The 20603-nt window shown below is 45.9% G+C and overlaps 1 pseudogene; it reads right to left on the bottom strand.

Annotated features, from left to right (window-relative positions):
• Positions 1–856: 856 nt before the first annotated feature.
• Positions 857–18719, bottom strand: LOC136532932 (uncharacterized; annotated as a pseudogene).
• Positions 18720–20603: the final 1884 nt, after the last annotated feature.

The raw sequence follows: 20603 nt of genomic DNA, 5'->3' as shown, positions 1-20603 counted from the left end.
TTTCTATCATAGGTTGGAAATGCATACATTTTCATCTCTGATTTACCACATCACATTATCAACATTTCTACTAGAAAACCAGCGCGGCTTTGCCGCGCCATCTGTTGAGTGAGCCTGTAAGTTTTTACAGGTTTTGTTGCTTCTCTTTGCTCTATATCTTCTATACCTTTCACCATATCTTCTTTGCAAGACGTATACTGATAAATAGAGGGGATAATTTTGTTCGACATTGGTAATACTGAGTTGCAGTAAAACTTTTGTTTGCTGAAATCTTGAGGACAAATGTGTATGTCTATTTTCTACCCAATCAAATGTTGTTCTTTCACGAGATAGGCTTTCAAATAATCAAAGAGGCATATATAGCCTGTGTCTGTCTATTATGAATAATAAACATGTATTAAATTGTTTTTGTGCTCAATTTATCATACTTCATAAGCTTACCTGGGCGTGGCTTTGCCGCGCTTACCTTGATTGCACCGTTGATATACCTGTGGAAATTACTGTGACGAATGTTCGAAATTACTTCCATTGAGTATTAATCTTTTGCTTTATGGGGTCGGGTTTTTTTAGCAATGCATGTCTGAGCACAAGGTTCTGCCCAGGGCATATATCCACTTAAGTTGGCACGATGGTAGAATGGACAATGCTCTCGAGGATTTATAGCTATCCTTTTTGCACGTGGATGGCTGGTGTTGTACACCCATGTTGTAGTATTTGAGACACACGATGGGTTGAAACCAATAGAATTTTCATGTAAACAATCTGTTTCACTTGCAATCACACAACATATGAGGCATCACTGCATGTGTTTGAGGCACACGACAGATTCAAATCAACAAAAAATCCATGTAAACAATCCATTTCACTTGTAATCACACAACATATGAGGCAATTCAGAGTTAGCCCTAGAGTACTTCACCGGAACAAAAGAGTTAAGGGAAAATTGGTCTCATACCATATCCAGAAAATACCATCAAAACTTTGCCACTCCGTAAAATACCACTGAAAGAACACAACGTCACCTAGATATAGCATTATGTCACGTTTGGAACAAACGTCGTCGCCTCCGTCAAGCTCCTCCCCTTCTCCTTCCTGAGGTGAGTGCGGCCGCTGCCTCTGCTCCAGGTGGGACCGTGGTCAGCGACGTTGCTGCTGCATTCCAAAACCGGCCGCTCGTCTCGCCAGCACCGTGGTCAGCGACGTTGCTGCTGCTGCTGCCGCCGCCGGCAAGGTTCTGGCCGGTCTCCCCTGAGTTGCCAGTAGCAGGCTCCTTGGTCTGCGCCTCTACGGCTTTTGGCCAAGACCGCCCACGAAGCAGTCCATGGAGAAGGAGCACGTGATGGCCACTGCACGGCGCCGGTCTTGGTCGGGAACTTGCAGGAGCTCTCGTACCCCACCCTCGGCGTGGCGTCGATGCGCCGCGCATCGCCGAGCTACAGGTCACGGCAGGACGCGTCGTGGTCGCATAGAAAGCCATGCAGCCTGAGCCCGTCGGCCCGGCGCAAGGCCCGGTTTTTTGGCCTGGCCCAAGCACGGCCTGACACGGAGGCAGGCGGGCCCGGACTGGCTCGACCCGGAGCAGCAGGCCGTGCCTGGGCCTAACCCCAGGCATGTGGGCCGGCACAGCACAGCCTGCTATAGAGCAGCCGGCCCGATAACGGCCCGGCCTGCCAGCGCCCCGGCCACTCGCCCGCCCCGCCCCCGCATATAAGCGGCTCGGCTCCCCCCCACTCCCAACCCTAACCCTCCAGTCTCCACTCTCCTCACCCCGTCGCCCGCTCCGCAGTCAGCAGTCGCCTCGCTTCCTCGTCCGCTCCGCTCTCCGCTCCAAACCCTAACCCTAATCCCTAGTTCCCCACTCTCTCGCCGCGGCGCAGGCGCGCAGCCGAGCCCCGCTCGCCCAGTCGCCTCTGCCTCACCGGCGGCCGGCTCCGCAGTCCGCTCACAACCCTAACCCTAATCCCCACTCGCTCGCCGACTCGCATCCATGATCTGGTGAATCTGAGCTCTCTCTCGTGATCTACTGATCTCGTCCGTCGTCCCCGACTTCGATGACCTCGATCCGCCTCTCCTCCCTTCTCCCTCTCTCTTCTCTCGCTCTCGGTGAACTATGTGAGTTCGTGACCGTGTTCCCATCCGTCCCTCCTCCGCCGTTCACCATCGTTTCTAATCGGTCTCTCTCCTCTAGGTGGCCCTTGTCATCTCTGGCACTGGGCTCCGGTTGCGCAGGTACTCCGCTAACCCTAACCCTAACCCTAGATCTATCTAATGTCTTCTCCACTTCTTGTGCCTCTTCTACGTCTTCCACTGACTCTGGATCTGTACCTCTATGGCTCTCTCTCTGACTCTGTTTTTCTCCTTCATGCAGGTCGGTTGCCGATGCCTCATCGTCCTCTTCCTGTGGCATAGACCGGGCACAGCGGCCACGCGCACCGTTGAGGAACGGTGCTGGAGATAAGCCGTCCGCGGTCAAGGTCGCCATGGTGGATGATGATGATGATGTCGTCTACCCACTCACTGGCAACGATGACCTGATCGCGGTAGGGCTGCTCCTAGAGGACAACGACGACATCCGTGACGACGCTGCTGTGTTGTTGGGTATCGATGTCGGTAGCGACTCTGCTCCGATCGATCTGGACGGTGGCAACGGTGGTGGAGGGGCGGAGCCGGCGCCGTCGGCGACGGCGACAGGGACACCGGTCGGCGCCAACAGCATAGATGGTACCTCATGCCTTGGTAAGCGTAAATCTAGTGTCTAGGTTGATTTTGATGAGATCTATGAGACTTTGAATGGTCGAAAGGTTAGAACTACTGCTGTCTGTAAAATGTGTAAGAGTAGATTGTCTGCTAGATCTGCTGCTGGCACTGGCCATTTGATTAGGCATAAAAAATCTTGTAGGAAAAAGGTTGATCATGCTGCTAGGGTTCAGTTTAGGCTTTCTTACAATCCTGATGGATCTGTGTATAACTGGAACTACAATCCTGTTGTTGCTCGCTCTGAGTTGTGTAGGTTGATTGCTAGGCTTGACCTTCCATTAGGTATAGGTGGGTCACAGGCATGGGAGGATTACATTGTTCTTGCTCATAACCCTAGGTTTGCTAAGGTTTCTAGACAGACCACCACTAGAGATCTTGGTAAGCTGTTTACTGAACGTCGTGATAAGCTTAAGAATTTTGTGTTGCCTGCTGCTTCTTCTATTGCTTTTACTACAAATCATTGGTATTTTGCTGAGAAGTTACTGGAGTTCCTGAAACTCTTCTATGACTCTACTATCGTACTGTCTGGTGTTTATTATCCTACAAGTCCACTTATTCTGCACCATATCCTAGAGATTGCTTCTCATTTGCATGCATGTGAAAAAGAGCATAATCTGAGAGCTATTGTATTACCTATGAAGCTTAAGTTCCTTAAATATTGGTAGAGCATACCTCTGTTATATTCATATGCATTCATTCTTGATCCTAGAGCTAAGATGAGTGGTTTCTTTAATGTGCTGCAATTACTTGGTGAATACACTAGTTCTGAGTACAGTTCATACTATGCTGATGTTAAAATTGAATTGTATAAACTGTTTAACAAATATGAGAGCAAGTTTGGTGCAGCTAGGTCTCAAAGGGTTGCACAACCATCACATCATACAGGTAAGAAAAAGCAGGCCTGGGGAAGAATCTTTGGCTGTGGATCAGGTATTGTTGGTGCTTCCCCTCTCCCTGCCACTTCATCTTCATCTACTGCTGTTTCTGAACTATCAGCTTACTTAGACAGTGACAATGTCACTTCTTATGAGGATGATTTTGACCTACTTCTGTGGTGGCGTGACCACAAGCTAACCTTTCCAATCCTGTCTATAATGGCTAGAGATATCCTATCAGTTCCTGTATCTACTATCTCTTCAGAGTCTTGTTTCAGTTTGACAGGTAGGATAATTGAGGAACGGCGGCGGCGCTTGTCACCAGAGACTGTGGAGATGCTGATCTGCTTAAAGGACTGGGAGTTAGGAGAAAAAAAGGAACAGCATGTTGTTGACAACCAAGAACTTGAAGACTCATTCTAGAACTTGTACCTTGATGAAGATGGACCTGCGGGTGGTGCTTCTGGTACTTAGTGAGGTACTAAGGTTGAGACTTGCCTCCTGAGTGTGTGTGTGATCCGTGACTGTGAAAGGGTGTGTGTGACTCGGTGACTGTGAAAGACTTGTCTATCATTTGAACAATTGTTAATTAAGAGCTGACTGCACTCTTTTTTCCTTTCTAGGGTTTCTCACAAGGGTGAGTTTTACCTAGAAAAGTTTTTAATGAGACAGCATTGCACTAAACAACTCATTTTGGTTATTTCTGTTGTCTGTCGGCCTTGGACTTTGATTCTGTGAATCAGTGAATGTATGAACTGTGATCTGTGAATGTATCGGACATTTCGACTTCGATTCTATGAATGTATGAAAATGTGACTGTATCGAATAAGTTTTGGACTTTGATTTTGTGAATGTAAGAAACTGTGATGATGTATTGATGTGAACTGTGAATGTATGAATTATGAAACCGTGAACTGTTATCTGTTTGTGAATGCAAAGGGTAACAGGCCGCGGGCTGGCACGGCCCGTGATTCTGGCCATGCTTCGCGGGGCGGGCCGGCATGGAAATTGGCCCATAGGGCCGTGCCTGGGCCGAAGGCCAGGCCCGTGGGCACGTGAGGCACGGCACATGAGGCACGGTGTGCCGTGCCGACCCGTTGGCTATCGGGCCATGCTGGCACGGGACCGTGCCGTGCCGGGCCGGCCCGTTGGCCATATATATGTGGTCGTCGCGTGCGAGGTGGACGCCACCGGTTGCGTCGGCCCGGCAGAGCGGGCAGCTGACCTTGTGGTGGAGCGCGGCGACGGCGTCCGGGTCGAGCCTGCCCAGGAGCTTAGCCTCGTGGTCGATGAAGAAGACCGCAGAGATGCACTCCAGTGGTGGTCCTCACGGCGCGCGCGGTGGAACAGGCCGGACCCCCCCCCCCCCCCCCCCCCCGCGCCGTGGAGCCAACCGTGGACGACGAGGAAATAGTAGCCGATGAGGATGAGGACAGTGTAGGGAGTCACCGGAGGCGGCGTAGGGCCTCGTACCAGGGAGCTCAGGGCTCAAGCCCGACGCTTGTCCTTGCCTCGGACGTTGCTGACAAGCACTCCAGCGCCGACGCCGTACGCCGCCGGAGCCACGCTCGCGGCTCACCGAAGCCACCTCCACCGGAGCTACGCCGCGACAACTCGTGATTCCGCCTGCAACAGCCAGACGCCGGAGCTTGCCGCCATGGGCACCAGGGCCTGCCAGTGCCTGCTGCCACCCTGCTATCCGGAGCTCCCCGCAGCGGAGCCGAGTGCGGTCAGCACAGAGCACCGGCGCGTGTCGAAGCCAACGCGCTGGACGCTTTTTCTCTTGTGCTCGTTATCGATCTCTGTGCTGTGTGAACACCAGGTTGACAACCACGGTCGCGTCGCTGTCGACCTGGATGCGTTCATGGCAACCACTGTCTGGAATAAAACCCTAAGTACGAGAAGGTACTCAGCCAGACTTACCCGACATAACCGAAAATAAACGACACCAAGGATTATGAAGGGCTTTATGGTAGGGTAGCTGACTCATTCGCAAAAAGAAGCATTTTTAGCATTTCAAGAACCTTTCTAAAAACATTATTGCCAAATTAATTATTATTAACCTGTCAACTAGATTTGCACCTATACTAGAGTAAACATGTGATTAAGCAGATAATGATAACCAATGATCATTACGCAACTTCCATACTGTCATATTCATTATAACTGTCCAAGTGTTCCATAACATTTACTACGATGAAGTAACTCAAGTCAAGTGCTCACTATCCAGGAGCGATGGCGATTCGAATCGATTCCTAACCAGCTGGTGATTTGTTCCTTACACAAATCTCACTCACCCGCTAAAGTGAGATATTGATCACCGAGTCAACTTTCCAGGAACCTCGAGTTTGCCAGGAACCACATGTACCCGGGGGCCGACCGACTGCACTTTGGCCTTATCATCCCGCCCCCGTGTCCTACCACACCTGCTTCGGCACAGTGCGCTGCGGGCAATTTACTCGGCCCGAAAAATCTCCCAGCTTCGCGGTCGGAAGGTACTTTATCCGGCCAGCTAAATGTAAGGCATGCGTTCAACATGACTCGAGGCCCAACAACGGCCGGTCCTTAATTGACACAGACGGAAAACACTACAGTCCAAAACACTGCAAGTCTCCGTCCGGTCTCAACTTCATTTAACACTTAGTTATACCATGACTTCATAGTCATCCAAGCAGATCCAGGTAACCACCTATAGCTCGCAGGTGACAGGAAATCACCCGACTTCTACCGGTCTAAGCCAGCTAAGCATTTACTTGACTGCGGATACCAGGGTAACAAGGATATAGTATAACAAAGGTAAGCAAGGTATAATGCAGCAACGGTTGCAAACAACTCCTGAACGTAATGCATCAATTAAAGTAAAGCATTTAATTAAATCATTGCAAACCGGGAGAAAAATGCTCCGGGGCTTGCCTCTCTCGAAGGAGCTCGGACGGTGATCGGGGCACTCCGGAAGTTCCTCAACGTCCTCCTCGTCGGCTTCTGGCACTTCCTGCTGCTGCACCTTGAGCTGCTCCTCTGGCTCCTCGGGTATGATGACGGGGTTCTCGGTTTGCGATCCTGTATGATGCAACGCGCGTAAGTGCTCATGCAATCGGTGCATCGAAGGAGATGAATGTAATGGATATGTTGAAATGCAAGGTAGTCAACATCGTCCAAGAAACTATACTATAAGCACATGTCATCTACTGCATTCTCTTCTACTACTAATATGTTAAGTTAACATATCTTAAGAAATGCTTCAAAGATACACCAAAGCTTTACTAATTTCTTAATCACACTTAAAGCAACACTTGCTTAAACCCTAATTAATAATATGTTTGAATAGCAACCTATATTTCTGATGCTCCTAAAAATCTAAGAAAATTACAGTAGCATAATACTACCTTAAACAGACTACCATAAAAATTTCATAGCATTTGGATAAGTAAACTATCCTACACAAAAATGACAAGCTATAGCATAAAAATGAGCATGAAATTACTTTGTACTATGAAAAGTGTCAAACAACAGAATTAATATTTTTCCTAGGTTCTTCATAGCCTATAATGACTGTACAAAAATTACCACATGAATGTTTTATACAAAGTTTGCTCTCTAGCAAAAATAACAAAATCAGCCATTAAAAGGGACTTGAACTACACCTCAAAATTTTCCCACAGCACATGTATGAAACATATTTTTCCTAGGAAGTACATGACATAAGAAGATTAACAAACTTGGAATCATATTTTTCTGAAGCCTATAGAATTTTCTACAGATTTTTCAAGTTATCAGCAATATTCAAGATTAAATAAAATTCTACAGCAAAGTATCTCAAAAATGACATGCACAATTTTTTCCAAGTAGATCTGCTGATAAGGAACCTAGAAAAATTTGTTTCAATAAATTTGGAGCTAAAAGGAGTACACAACTATTTTCTAAAGCATTTAAATAGAATTCTGAAAAATCATTTTTGAAATTCATGCTCAAAACTGCTAGATACACCCGGTTATCCACCTACAACCCGCGCCAGAGAGACAGACAGGCAGGACCCAGCGGTTCACCCGGCCCCACTGGTCAGCCGACCGGAGGCGGGGGATGGCCCTGCCCGGCCGGATTTTCACCGGCGGTGAGGTCGCCGGCGGTGTGGTTGCTACCTACGGACTCCACAAGGGGAGGCGCACCTGCTGGTGCTACTTGCGCGGCCAGAGGACCCCCAGAGCGAGGTGACCGATGGTCATGGCGCGCGGCGGCGCTGCAGGGTGGCGGTGCGGGCCTGTTCCGGCGCAAAGGTGGCCGGAGCGGCGACTTCGGCTCGCGACCGAGCTTCACCATTGCGAGGCGGGCACGGTGCGCACGAAAATAGGAAGAGAGGAAGGCGGAGCAGGGCTGGCCACGGAGGCGCGCGCGGCGGCCGAGCTCCGGCGAGTGACGGCGTGAAGGAAAACTCAAGGCGAGGCCTCACCTCCGATCGATTCACGAGGCGAGCGGGTCAACAGCGTGGCGCGCGAGATGGCAGTGCTTGTGGCGCGAGGAGGCGGGGAATGGTGCGGTGGTTGGGGTGGAACGCGGCGGCGCTGAGCTGCGCCGTGGCTGCTGCTGCCTGCTGCGAGTAGGAGGGAGCGAGCGGAATGAGGCGAGTGGGGAGAAGCGGGGCGCTGGCGGCAGCTTAAGCGAGGCGAGCGGGCGGTGGGACCCGCAGGAGCGCCACCCGGCGGGCGGCGCCGGCGTACGGTCGCCACGCGGTGGCCATTGCCTGAGCGCGGTCGGGGCACGGCGCGCGGCGCGCGGGAGGGAGGCCGAGTTAGGCCGGGCCGGCTTGCGAACTGGGCCGGGAAGTGAGGCGCAAGGCCCACGAATGTAAAAACAGATTTTTCAAATTAATTTGAATTCCTTTTTCATTCAAACGAATTTTTGGACTAAATCAAAGCAGTTTCAAACTTTGGACCAAAAATAAAAGTTGCTCAAAATTTTATCCTCTACAACTTTGATTTTAAGACCAACGTCCGATTTATTATAGATTTTGAATTATAAAATTAAAGTCAATTTTGACTCAAACCCTAATTTTTGGAGAATTATTTTTAAAGCAAAATTTGGCAATAATTCAAATACAAACCTTGCTCCAAAAATTGTGATAAACAATTCTAGATGATTTACAACAGTAGCCAAACATGTTTTTCTAACCTAGCAAGAAAAATTTAGGGTAAAACAATCCTTGAACAGGTGTATGCAACATCTAGGTTTCACGCATGTTTCAGATGTTTCGAAGCAATGTTTCAATTATTATTCACACGATTAGGCATGTATGATTATTATGCTTTATGATGCATGACATGTATGATTAGCAATGCCTAAATGCAGGCATAACACCGGGGTGTTACAGCCCTCCCCCCTTATAAAAATCTCGTCCCGAGATTTGGGTTACGAACCATTTGTTATAAAATTCTTCATAAGCTTTTTGTAGATACTCTCCTGTTTCCCAAGTTGCATCTCCCTCATCATGGTGATCCCACTGTATCTTGTATGTTTTCACCACACTATTCCGAGTAGCATGTTCCTTAGTGTCTAACACCCGGACTGGTTGCTCACGATACACCAAATCTGATTTGAGTTGAATACCTCGAGGTTCTATTCTTTCCTCCGGAACACGCAAGCATTTCTTGAGATGTGATACATGGAAAACTGGGAAAACTGTACTCATTGTCTCAGGTAACTCTAACTTGTAGGCTACCGGACCTCTTTGTTCCAAGATCTTGTACGGTCCCACGAATCTCGCGGCAAGCTTTCTTCGGATTCCAAACCTTTTCTTCTTCATTGGCGTGACTTTCAGATAAACATAGTCACCCACTTCAAATACAAGGGGTCTCCTTCTTTTGTCTGCATAGCTTTTCTGACGTGATTGGGCAGCTTTCATATTCTGCTGAATAATATGAACTTTCTTCTCGGCTTCTTCTACAAAGTCAATGCCATAATACCTTCTATCTCCAGGTTCGACCCAATTCAATGGTGTTCTACATTTTCTGCCATATAAAGCTTCGAATGGGGCCATCTTGATGCTTTCTTGATAGCTATTATTATAAGAAAACTCAGCTAGCGGTAACCATGACTCCCATGATCCCTTAGAAGATAATACACAGGCTCTCAACATATCCTCCAAAACAGCATTTACTCGTTCAGTCTGACCATCTGTCTGAGGATGATAAGCGATACTGCGAATTAAACTAGTTCCTAAGCCTTTGTGTAAATGTTCCCAAAAATGAGCCGTGAACTGTGAGCCTCTATCCGATACTATGGTCTTTGGTATTCCATGCAACCTCACAATTTCTGCGATATACCTCCCGGCATATTGAGGTGGTCGATAATCTGTTTTGACAGGCAAGAAATGAGCGGTCTTGGTAAGACGATCCACAATTACCCAAATTGAATCATGTCCTTTTTGAGTAGTGGGCAAACCCGTGATAAAATCCATGCTGATATCGTCCCACTTCCAACTAGGGACTGATAAGGGTTGCAACATACCGGCAGGTTTCATGTGAATGGCTTTCACTCGACAACATGTGTCACATCTGACAACATATGCTGTAATTTCTTTCTTCATTTTGGTCCACCAATATCGAGATCTTAATTCTTGATACATCTTACTACTTCCGGGATGGATAGATAGCTTAGAAAGGTGAGCTTCATCCATGAGTTTATTCCTAAGCTCTCGATCCTTGGGAACCACAAGACGGTCGTCAAACCACAACACACCCTGTTCATCCACTTTAAAGTGTTGAGACGGCTTTTCTTTTATTTTCTCTTTGATGTGGAATATCCCCTTGTCAGTTTTCTGACCTTCTATTATCTTACTCTCCAAAGAGCAACTAATCTGAATACTATTTAACACAGCAGGATGCATTAGATCGAATCCATCTTCAAGTAATGGCTGCACAGTCAAGTAATGTGACTTCCTGCTCAAAGCATCTGCCACTACATTGGCTTTACCAGGATGATATTGCACATTCAAGTTGTAATCTTTGATCAATTCCAACCATCTACGCTGTCTTATGTTTAGCTCTGGTTGGGTAAAGATATACTTAAGACTCTTGTGATCCGTGAAAATGTTGCACACGTTACCAAGTAGGTAATGTCTCCAAATTTTTAGGGCGTGCACAACTGCAGCAAGTTCCAGATCATGTGTTGGATAGTTGACCTCGTGCTTTCTCAGTTGACGTGATGCATAAGCTATGACTCTCCTTTCTTGCATAAGAACACAACCCAATCCAGTCTTCGATGCGTCGCAAAACACATCAAATGGTTTCTCAATATCTGGTTGTGCTAGAACCGGAGCAGTGGTCAATAGTTTCCGCAAAGTGTGGAAAGCTGCTTCACACTCTTCTGTCCACACAAATTTATGATCCTTCTGAAGGAGACTCGTCATCGGTTTGGCGATCTTCGAGAAATCTGGTATAAAGCGACGGTAATAACCCGCTAGTCCTAAGAAACTTCTAATCTCAGGAACTGTGGTCGGTGCTTTCCAATTCATAACTTCTTGCACCTTACTTGGATCGACTGAAACTCCATTCTCTGACAAAATGTGACCAAGAAAAGGAACTTCCTTCAACCAGAATTCGCATTTGCTAAACTTAGCATACAATTGATGATCTCTAAGTCTGGTCAAGACAGTTCTCAGATTCTCTTCGTGGTTCTTCTCATTCTCGGAGTACACCAGAATGTCATCGATGAACACTACCACAAACTTATCCAATTCTGGCATGAAAACTGTATTCATCAAAAACATAAAATATGCAGGAGCATTTGTCAAGCCAAAAGACATGACAAGATACTCATACAACCCGTATCTGGTGGAAAATGCAGTTTTTGGTATATCCTGTGGCCTAATCTTAATCTGATGATAACCGGATCTCAAATCTATTTTTGAGAACACCTTGGCCTTGGATAATTGATCAAACAGAACATCAATATGTGGCAAGGGGTACTTATTCTTGATGGTCACAGCGTTGAGTGGTCTATAATCTATGCACATTCTCAACGTGCCCTCTTTCTTCTTTTTCACAAACAAAGCGGGACATCCCCATTCAGACTTGCTTGGCCGAATAAACCCCTTTTTTGACAATTCTTCTAATTGCTTCTTTAGCTCAGCTAACTCATCTGGAGGCATCCGATAGGGTCTCCTTGAAATCGGAGCCGTTCCGGGGACTAACTCAATTCCAAACTCAATCTCCCTATCTGGCGGAAGACCAGGTAGCTCATCCGGAAATACGTCCAGGAATTCACACACTACCGGAATCTGATGAATAGGAATGACGGCCGTAGCACATGTAACACTTATAAGGTCTGTTCTTCAAGGCAATGGTACTTGGAAAGTACCCTCACCTAGTGGATCCTTAAGGGTAAGTACTCGACTTCCAGTATCTATGACTGCTCCCCAATCCTTCATCCAATTCATCCCTATAATGACATCCAAGACTAACCCAGGCATAACTATCAGTTCACTCGGAACTTCCTGCTACCTAATTCAAGGGTTGCCCCTCGAACCATCCGGTTGGTCAAAACATCAGTCCCTGCTGAACTTATACGGTAACCATAACCCAATTCTATGTATAGTTGTTCATGTTTCTGTGCAAATGCTTGACTCATAAAAGAATGCGATGATCCAGAATCAAATAGAACAACTGCAAGGTTTTCGTTGACAGGAAACTTACCAGCAGTGACGGGCTCTCCCTCTGGGATTTCATCCACTGTTGTACTATGCACTCTAGCATTATAAGTCTGCTGCTTCTTCTTGGGCGGGTACGGACAAAACTTCGAGAAATGACCGAGTTGATTACAGTTATAGCAGGGTCCTCTCACTGTCCCGGCAGATCCCACAGCTCCCTTGGAACTGCCTTGTACCGCAGTTGCGGCTGCTCTGTTGGGTTGTACTGCCATCTTGTACGGCTTCTGAGGTCCACGGACATTCTGGCTTCTTGGTTGAGGTGGCCTGAATCTAGCACCAGGTGCCGATGGGCGATAAGGAGGACGACCTCCCATAGGTGCTTTAGCTTGAGACGGCCCACCTTCGAAGGCTCTCTTGCGTGTCTTGGCTGCGGTGCTGGCGTTGTTATTCTTCTCCTGCTTCAGACAGTCGCTGATGAAGTCATTGAATCTAACGCGGTTATTGGTACCAACATGCTTCATCATTTTTGGATTGAGACCCCTCTTAAAACTGGCTATCCTCTTGGCATCTGTGTCAACCATGTCGGGAGCATAGCGACACAAGTTGTTGAAGGCATGCAGGTATTGCGTCACAGTTTTGGTACCCTGGTTCAATGCCAGAAACTCTCCTAACTTCATTTCAGTCAGCCTGGGTGGAATATAGACTCCACGGAAGGCCTCCGCAAACTCTCTCCAAGAAATCTGAGCATTTGGAGGGAAGGTGGTGCGATGGTGCTTCCACCACATTCCCGCCGGTCCCTGCAATTGAAGTGCAGCATACTCCGTTTTCAGAACCTCAGTCATCCTCAACACACGGAATTTATCTTCCATCGTGTTGATCCATTCCTCAGCATCGAGTGGCTCTGTGGCTTCCTTGAATACGGGTGGCCTGGTGTCCATGAAATCTTTGAAGCTGCTATATTGGTTTACTCCCATGCCACCGCCTTGATTGTTACCACGTTGCACGTTGTTGGCTATGGTGCGCAGAAAATCTTCCATGTTCTTCTAAGATTGTTCCGTGTTGCGCTGGGTGTTTGTCACCAGTTAAGCAATGGGTTTGAGCTCAAACATGACCTGTCAAGTGGTAATCAAGGTCTCAAGATCAAATCTACATGATGGAGCTCCAACTTAAACTTGGGCCACGCACAATTGCTTACATATGGACCCTTGTTAAGATTATGCAAGAGTAATGTTAAACATGCTTATTCCATGTACATTACATCCACATGCATCCATCTAGACCCGTGGAAAAGTTTCATGAAGTTTGGAATCAAAAAGTCACATGAAATGATAAGTCATATCTTTGCATGAATTGCTTTATCAAGTGACTGGAAACATATGAAGTCAACCAAACCTTGTAACCTTGCTCAAACAACTCTAATTTAACTCTACAACAAAAGTTATGAAGGGTTCGTGTTGAGCGAAGGTGGAGCAAATGTCCGAAAATAATGGAAACCCTATATTTTGTAGCAGAAAGGACTTTGCGTTGACCGAGAAATAAAGTTGACTTCTGGACCAGATATGAGGTTTGACCAAAAATGAAAGTTGAAGAAAAGTTTGAGTATAACAAACTTTGTTAAAGGACCAAGTCATGATTTAGCTTCAAAATAGATCAAAACAGTGCTCAAAGTATAAGAGAAAAAGCTGAAATCAACCCGACCGTGTTTGCAGTCCGGATTTCACCGACATCGACGTTGACATTCCGCGTTCTCCAAATTTTACTAAGCAACTTGAGTTAGTCCAAAAATAAAAGTTCAAGGTTATGTTATGGAGAAGAGAATGCAAAAAGTTGCACTAAGTTTGATCGAGTTTCGACCTCCGAAAGCGAGTTTCCGTGATCGCTGTTAACATATTGACACTATCATCTTGGAGCTTAATTATCCACTGTTACAAAGCTCAAATGGCTGGGCACCTTAAATAAGAAATGTAGAGCATGTCGAGGTGAACAAACTTTGTTTTGGGCCCATGAACCAAATCGGCCCGTAGCTAGCCCAAACTCAATGGGCTTTCTTCTTTTATCCGCATAGCTTTTCTGCCTAGCTTGAGCGGCTTTCATATGTTTTTGGATAGTGCGAACTTGTTGTTCAGCTTCTTCGACAAAATCAATGCCGTAGTATCTCCTTTCTCCAGATTCAACCCAGTTTAAAGGAGTTCTACACTTGTGACCATACAACGCCTCGAAAGGGGCCATCTTGATGCTTTCTTGATAACTATTATTATAGGAAAATTCAGCCAAGGGTAACCACTTATCCCATGAGCCTTTGGATGATATGACACAAGCTCTTAACATGTCTTCCAATATTTGATTTACCTGCTCCATCTGTCCGGAGGTTTGGGGATGATAAGCAGAACTTCTAACTAAGTTGGTCCCTATCATCTTATGCAGTTGTTCCCAAAAACGAGCGGTGAACTGAGGTCCTCTGTCAGATACAATGGTCCTAGGAACACCATGGAGACGTACTATCTGGTTAAAATATAGCTCAGCATAGTCACTTGGCCGATAGTCAACCCTAACTGGTATGAAATGAGCAGACTTTGTTAAACGATCCACAATCACCCATATGGAATTAAAATTCTTTTGGGTAGGGGGAAGTCCAACAATAAAATCCATACTAATCTCTTCCCACTTCCATCCTGGTATAGACAATGGTTGGAGAAGTCTGGCCGGCTTCATGTGAATTGCTTTGACTCTACAGCAATTGTCACACCTTGCAACATAAGCTGCGATTTCTTTCTTCATCTTTGTCCACCAAAAGCGAGATTTCAAATCTTGATACATTTTACTACTTCCTGGGTGGATAGATAACTTGGATGAGTGAGCTTCTCCTAAGATTTGGTTTCTAAGCTCTTTGTCCTTCGGTACTACTAATCTGTCCTTAAACCATAGAACACCCTTCTCATCAATACGAAAGTGTTTTGTCTCTTGTTCCTTTATCTTTCTTTTGATGTGGAACACACCCACATCGGTTTTCTGAAGCTCAATGATCTTACTTTCTAGAGAGCAACTAAGGGTAATACTGTGCAACACAGCAGGATGTAACAGATGTGTCAAATGATAATCTGCCTCCAAGAGAGAATTACAGTGGGATTTCCTACTCAAAGCATCGGCAACAACATTTGCTTTACCTGGATGATAATGAACTTCTAAGTTATAATCTTTAATCAACTCTAGCCACCTTCTCTGTCTCATGTTTAATTCTGGTTGAGTGAAGATATACTTAAGACTTTTATGATCGGTATAAATATGGCACACGTTACCGAGCAAGTAATGCCTCCAGATCTTCAAAGCATGCACAACCGCAGCTAACTCAAGATCATGAGTTGGATAATTAGCTTCATGCTTCCTTAGCTGACGTGAGGCATAGGCGATAACTCGACCTTCCTGCATAAGGACACATCCTAAACCGGTACCTGATGCATCACAAAACACATCAAAAGGTTTCTCGATGTCAGGTTGTGCCAACACAGGAGCTGATGTCAACAAGGTCCTCAAAGTGCAAAAAGTAGTCTCACACTCTGGAGTCCAAACAAACTTCACATCTTTTTGGAGCAACCTGGTCATGGGCTTGGCTACCTTAGAGAAATCTGGGATGAATCGACGATAATACCCAGCCAAACCAAGGAAACTTCTGATCTCATGTACTGAAGTTGGTTTGAGTATTGGTTGAGTAAAACATCGGATTTGAGAGATATCTTGTCGGCTCGGTTTGCTGCCATTTCAGAACAGAGCAGTTTTGGTAGATGAATTGTTTGGATGGTCAAATGGTGTTCGGTTGAGTTGAATTTTGGTGAGTAGTTAGAAGACATATGGATCTACATGCCTACCAAAATTCATGCACAATGGAGCACTAGTTTGTGAGATATGAATAGAAAACAAAAGGGTACAGAATCTGCAATTTCGCTGTGACTGCGATCATCCTTTGCATTAGACGGTTGTGTTTGTAATTCATGCCAAGAAATTACAACTTGTAGATGTCTTGCTGTTAGACAACCCTCCATACCTTTGAGAAGACTAATTGCACCCCTATGTGCCTTGCTTTTGCCCTCTTAGATCAGCAATGCGTGAGCAGTCAAGGTGTTCTAGAGGTCAATTGTGCCGTGCAATTCGAATGTAATTGGAAAGGTGTCAAACCATGGATTTTTGGATTATGGTTTTTGAGATATCGATTTGCCTAAGAATGGAAGCCTCGACGTCAAATATAGTTTAAGAAAGCTGGTTTTGCTACAATGCAAGTCAACCAACTTGCTGTGCAACTGCACCACGAAGGCAAATTGTACTTAACCTGCTTGGTAGTGAACTAGTCCCTAGTTTTGTGATTACTTGCAACTTGTGTTGCCCTCCAAGCCTCGCTAACATCCTTCTGCATCAATGGTTCTTCAATGCTGACATGCCTAAGGTGTCTTCCATGTGTTTTACCCAAGGGTTTGCCTCAGATACAACTCAGATAACTATTACCGTTTGGATATGAGAATTCCCTTAAATAATGGTCGTCGAGAACGCTGAGTCAATAGAGTCAGCTATCACATTCACCGCTCACTCAACAGACTCAGATAATACAGTGTCGTTATCAGAGAAAGAGCACTATATATAAGGAACATTATGTAGCTTTCCATCAGTTGACATATGAGTGAGTGCACCACTACAACCAGTTTGAATATTGGTTAACTAGCTTCTCATGCCCTCAAAGGATGTTTACCCTATCTATGATCACATCCTTTACGAGAAGTTGTGCTCAAGCCACTTTAGTAGAGAACTGCTTTTCAACCCTTAGGAACAAATATAGCACCGTTGCAAGGAATATCTGTCAACAGACTGTGGGCTAGTGCAAAGTCCATAGGTCTATGCTATATCCACTGGGGAAGTAGATGTTACAAGTATTGAGTCTACACTTGTATCACTCTTCGTACATCAAGGACGACGTACGTAGGACAATGCTATTTTGGATTCCTTCCAACGTAACAATGCTTTATGGACGCCAACGAAAGAAATTCTTCAAACAACAACTTACGACGAAAAGCAAGTATCAGAAAGTGTCGTGACCAAATTAGCCTCTATGATACTTCAAAGTTAAGTGGCCTAATGCCATCACTGATGTTGGAAACTGGATGACAAGTTTCTCTTCCCTTAAAAGTCTTTCGCACCGAATCTCGGGACGCGATTCCTTTAAGGGGGGAGGGCTGTAACACCCCAGGTGTTTGTCACCAGTTAAGCAATGGGTTTGAGCTCAAACATGACCTGTCAAGTGGTAATCAAGGTCTCAAGATCAAATCTACATGATGGAGCTCCAACTTAAACTTGGGCCACGCACAATTGCTTACATATGGACCCTTGTTAAGATTATGCAAGAGTAATGTTAAACATGCTTATTCCATGTACATTACATCCACATGCATCCATCTAGACCCGTGGAAAAGTTTCATGAAGTTTGGAATCAAAAAGTCACATGAAATGATAAGTCATATCTTTGCATGAATTGCTTTATCAAGTGACTGGAAACATATGAAGTCAACCAAACCTTGTAACCTTGCTCAAACAACTCTAATTTAACTCTACAACAAAAGTTATGAAGGGTTCGTGTTGAGCGAAGGTGGAGCAAATGTCCGAAAATAATGGAAACCCTATATTTTGTAGCAGAAAGGACTTTGCGTTGACCGAGAAATAAAGTTGACTTCCGGACCAGATATGAGGTTTGACCAAAAATGAAAGTTGAAGAAAAGTTTGAGTATAACAAACTTTGTTAAAGGACCAAGTCATGATTTAGCTTCAAAATAGATCAAAACAGTGCTCAAAGTATAAGAGAAAAAGCTGAAATCAACCCGACCGTGTTTGCAGTCCGGATTTCACCGACATCGACGTTGACATTCCGCGTTCTCCAAATTTTACTAAGCAACTTGAGTTAGTCCAAAAATAAAAGTTCAAGGTTATGTTATGGAGAAGAGAATGCAAAAAGTTGCACTAAGTTTGATCGAGTTTCGACCTCCGAAAGCGAGTTTCCGTGATCGCTGTTAACATATTGACACTATCATCTTGGAGCTTAATTATCCGCTGTTACAAAGCTCAAATGGCTGGGCACCTTAAATAAGAAATGTAGAGCATGTCGAGGTGAACAAACTTTGTTTTGGGCCCATGAACCAAATCGGCCCGTAGCTAGCCCAAACTCGCGCTCCACGCCGGCCACTCCGTCGCCCGCCAAGTGTTCGCGGAAACGCCTCAAAGGACGCCGCGTGGCCTGCTCGTGGCGACCATGCGCGCGCTCACGCCCCACCATTGCCGAGCGCTGCCGCCGCGTGGTCTGCCGCTCTATCGCGCCCCTGCCCTCCAAAGCGGACGCCCGAGCCTCCCCACTCCTCCTCCCTCGCGCACGCCTTCGCCCTCCTCTGCTCTGCTGCCGTGGGCGTCATGGCCATGGCTGCCTTTGCCGCCGAGCGAGATTCGAGCTCTCGCTGCTGCTCGCGCAGGCTGTGGCCATGCCGCTACTGACCGCTGCTGGCCAAGCCAGGGCCCGGCGCGGCTACGGCTCTCCGTCGCAACCGGCCGGCCAGGTCTCAGCACTCTCGCCCTCGTCTTCGGTCGCCGGTGAGCCGCTCTTCCGGCGCCGCTGCCCGCTGCCACAGCAGCCACGCCGCTGCTGGCTCCAGCCAGGCCATCCCAGGCCGAGTCGCGGGCACCCACGGGTGCACAAGGGGTGCCTCGTCCCCTGCCCGCCGCCTCCGGGAGCTTCACCGCCGCCCGCTGCTACTGCCATGCCGCTCCACCGCCGAGCCGCGGGCTCGCATGGCCGGGCCGACTCGGGCCGCCCCGGGCCGAGCCGAGCGGTCCCCTGGGTGCGCACGACTTCCCTGGTGCTCCACCGCCACTTCCCCGACGCCGGCATGGCCTCCAACGGCCGGAGCCGCGAACTCCGACAACCTCCTCTGTTTTGATTCGCGTGGAGGACTTCGCGCTCGAATTCGAGAAAAGGGAGGGTTCCTTCTGCAAAGTCAGTGACTCAAAGGAATAGTGCCGATAAGGACTTATTTGCAGTAAATTTTCTGAATCTTTGGAAATTCATAGTAATTCATAGAAAATTCGTAAAATAGCAAATGAGGACTTTTTGGAATCCTTGTGAAATTCTCTACGCAATAGATCTATAATATTACATGTTTTACTTTAAAGTTTTAGCTGTAAAAATATATTTATGCAGCTAGGTTTGTAATGCTAGTGGTATTTGTCTTTTTCATAACTGTAGATCTAGGGCTCCAAATGAAGTGAAATTTTTGTGGCATGCTAATCATGTGATAGTTGATGTGTGGTAAAAATTTCATGAGTATTGGATGAAGTATGAGTGAGTTATTGGTTTATCTTGCTCTCACATGATTTCTTGCTTTAGCGACTTGTCTTTTTCATAGAGGGTGCTATACATATTAAAATGGAGTGAAATTTGGACAGTAGACTATTGAGAGGATATGTGAGCCACTGTAATTTTTGTAGAATTTATTGTATACTTTTGGTATATGTTCCTTAAGTCACCTTGTTATCTAAAATAAATTAAGAAATGCATTAAAAGAATTTATTTGGTCATGGACACTAGGTTTTCTGGTGTTCTTTAGTCATGTGTGACATGTTGGTAAAGTTGGTTTTGTCTAATTATGTGTTTGCAACATAAGTTAATATTTAATTTCTTGCAAATGTGGTTTATGGACAGATCTGGGAACTTAGCAAAGTTCTTCATGATAATATGCTTTGTTGTGAAACTTGTTTATACAAAAGTTGTAGATAATTCATGTATCTAGCGGCTGTTAAAATTTGGTATCATTTGACCAAGTAGTTTGTGAGTTATGCCTGTTTAAAGTTGGGTTTCAGAAATGGCTGCTCTCTGTCAATTGGAGACCAGTTTCTGTAAATGTATAATTTCGACCTACTTAACTTGGGAATCATGCTGAGATGATTAAAGATGAAATGTAGATAATTTCCTAAGCTTTCCATAATGTCTTGTTTCATATCGTTTGGATTTATAAAACTCCAGATATGATTGATTTATGAAGCCGCTGTTTGCAAGTCTAGAAATTGGCATATTCCGGTTATAGTTGTTGCTTCACCTTGACTTGCTTTGCATGTTGCTAGGTGTGGTTCACGTCCTTAGTAATTAAGTTAAATACACCTGAGATCTTGTGAGACTTATGTGCCTTGTATAATATTCTTTGTTATCTTAGCATGATAGATTGTGTGATGTTAAGTTAAGCATCGCAAAGTACTTAAGTGTGTTAGTGTAAACTATGCTTGTCTTGCTTGCTATTTTGTGATGCGTCTCA

This window comes from Miscanthus floridulus, unplaced genomic scaffold, assembly GCF_019320115.1.
Source record: "Miscanthus floridulus cultivar M001 unplaced genomic scaffold, ASM1932011v1 fs_742_3_4, whole genome shotgun sequence".
Lineage (NCBI taxonomy): Eukaryota > Viridiplantae > Streptophyta > Magnoliopsida > Poales > Poaceae > Miscanthus > Miscanthus floridulus.
This window is presented reverse-complemented; position numbering and strand designations above follow the sequence as displayed.